A 2,500-nucleotide genomic window follows, 5' to 3' on the forward strand; every position below is an offset into this window, starting at 1 on the left:
CGCGAATCGCGACCGACGCGTCGAGGCCCCCAGCTCGAGGTCGACAGCGCCGTCGTTGCGACTCGGGCGGCAAGCGGACGCGGCGCGGCTCGCCGGCCGCCACGCATCGCTGACGCGAGCCCGAATACCAAAACTTTCCACCTTCAACCGAGCGGCGATTGCCCGTCGCCGGGCATACGCACGCGAGCCGAGCCGTCGCGGAGCCGATCCCGCCGGCCGTTGTCGTTTCTGCGACCCTGAGACGGACGCGGTCCCGGGATGAACCCGAGGCCGCAATACGCGTTCAGATCGTCAATGCTCAATGTGTTCTGCAATTCACATTAAATCACGCAGCTTGCTGCGTCCTTCATCGACTCGCGAGCCGAGTGGTCCACCGCCAAGAGCCATCGTTTGTTTGTTTGCTTTTCGCTCTTCGATTCCTAACCTCGATTCGCCATCCGGCTGAAAAAATCGCGTGACGCCGAGCGGGTCGCGGTCGCAACAAATAGTGCGACAAGCCCGCGCACCGCATGAAGCCTTCGGGCACTCGACGCCGACAAAACAAGTTCCTGATCGCGGGGCGGCGGACGCGCCGAGGCACGTCGCCGTCCCGGTGTTTGCTCTTTCGCTCTTCGATTTTTTTTCTCGCGCTAATGATCCTTCCGCAGGTTCACCTACGGAAACCTTGTTACGACTTTTACTTCCTCTAAGTAATCAAGTTAGATCGTCTTTTCGGGCCAAGACCCAACCGTCGCCAGTCGAGCCCGGGCCCAATCGGAGGACCTCACTAAACCATTCAATCGGTAGTAGCGACGGGCGGTGTGTACAAAGGGCAGGGACGTAATCAACGCGAGCTAATGACTCGCGCTTACTGGGAATTCCTCGTTCAAGCGAAATAATTTCAATTCTCTATCCCTAGCACGACCGGGGTTCATCGGGTTACCCAGACCTTTCGGCCAAGGCGAACACACGTTGATCCGGTCAGTGTAGCGCGCGTGCGGCCCCGAACATCTAAGGGCATCACAGACCTGTTATTGCTCAATCTCGTGTGGCTAAACGCCACTAGTCCCTCTAAGAAGTTAAACGCCGGCCGGGAAGGCCGCGTAACTATTTAGCAAGCCAGAGTCTCGTTCGTTATCGGAATTAACCAGACAAATCGCTCCACCAACTAAGAACGGCCATGCACCACCACCCACAGAATCATGAAAGAGCTCTCAATCTGTCAATCCTCGCTGTGTCCGGGCCGGGTGAGATTTCCCGTGTTGAGTCAAATTAAGCCGCAGGCTCCACTCCTGGTGGTGCCCTTCCGTCAATTCCTTTAAGTTTCAGCTTTGCAACCATACTTCCCCCGGAACCCAAAGACTTTGGTTTCCCGCAAGCTGCCGGAGAGGTCGTCAAAATAACGCCCCCCGATCGCTAGTTGGCATCGTTTATAGTCAGAACTAGGACGGTATCTGATCGTCTTCGAACCTCTGACTTTCGCTCTTGATTAAAGAAAACATTCTTGGCAAATGCTTTCGCAGTCGTTCGTCTTGCGCCGATCCAAGAATTTCACCTCTAACGGCACAGTACGAATGCCCCCGTCCGTCCCTCTTAATCATTACCTCGCGCTCCGAAAACCAACAAAAAAGAACCGAGGTCCTATTTCATTATTCCATGCAACACTATCCAGGCGAAGCGCCTGCTTTGAACACTCTAATTTTTTCAAGGTAAACGTCCCGGCCGCCGCCGACACTCAGTCAAGAGCACCGACGGAAAACCGGAGGTAAAGCCAGAACGAACAGTGCACGCCTTGCGACGGACCGAACGCCTGCGCCCAAAATCCAACTACGAGCTTTTTAACCGCAACAACTTAAATATACACTTTTGGAGCTGGAATTACCGCGGCTGCTGGCACCAGACTTGCCCTCCAATGGATACTCGTTAAAATTTTTACAGTGTACTCATTACCAATTACAGGGCCTCGTTAGAGTCCTGTATCGTTATTTTTCGTCACTACCTCCCCGCGTCGGGAATGGGTAATTTGCGCGCCTGCTGCCTTCCTTGGATGTGGTAGCCGTTTCTCAGGCTCCCTCTCCGGAATCGAACCCTGATTCCCCGTTACCCGTAAGAACCTCGGTAGGCAGATACCGTACCGACGAAAGTTGATAGGGCAGACACTTGAATGATCCGTCGCCGGTGCAAGACCGTGCGATCAGCAAAGTTATCCCGAGTCGCCAACAAGACGAGCCGAAGCCCGGCAGGTTTTTGATATGATAAAGGCGCGCCTCCCGCAAGGTCGGCGCTTTTTGCATGTATTAGCTCTAGAATTACCACAGTTATCCAAGTAAAATTTACGATCAAATGAATCACGACTGATTTAATGAGCCATTCGCAGTTTTACCGTACGCAAGTTCGTACTGAGACATGCATGGCTTAATCTTTGAGACAAGCATATGACTACTGGCAGGATCAACCAGGTAACTATCGGCCGACAAAATACGCGAACGGAGTCTTTCGCTTTCCCCGTCGCGGTATCGCA

At 53.8% G+C, this 2,500-nt stretch overlaps 2 non-coding genes across 2 annotated transcripts; both read right to left on the minus strand.

The window, feature by feature from the left end:
- Window positions 1-231: 231 nt before the first annotated feature.
- Window positions 232-385, minus strand: LOC145746603 (5.8S ribosomal RNA). Its single transcript, XR_014281383.1, has one exon. It is a non-coding gene; the product is annotated as a 5.8S ribosomal RNA (ribosomal RNA).
- A 245-nt stretch (window positions 386-630) lies between these two features.
- On the minus strand, window positions 631-2,441 carry LOC145747734 (small subunit ribosomal RNA). Its single transcript, XR_014282447.1, has one exon. It is a non-coding gene; the product is annotated as a small subunit ribosomal RNA (ribosomal RNA).
- Between the last annotated feature and the right edge of the window lie 59 nt (window positions 2,442-2,500).

Source organism: Corella eumyota, chromosome 3 (genome assembly GCF_963082875.1).
Source record: "Corella eumyota chromosome 3, kaCorEumy4.1, whole genome shotgun sequence".
Classification (NCBI taxonomy): Eukaryota; Metazoa; Chordata; class Ascidiacea; order Phlebobranchia; family Corellidae; genus Corella; species Corella eumyota.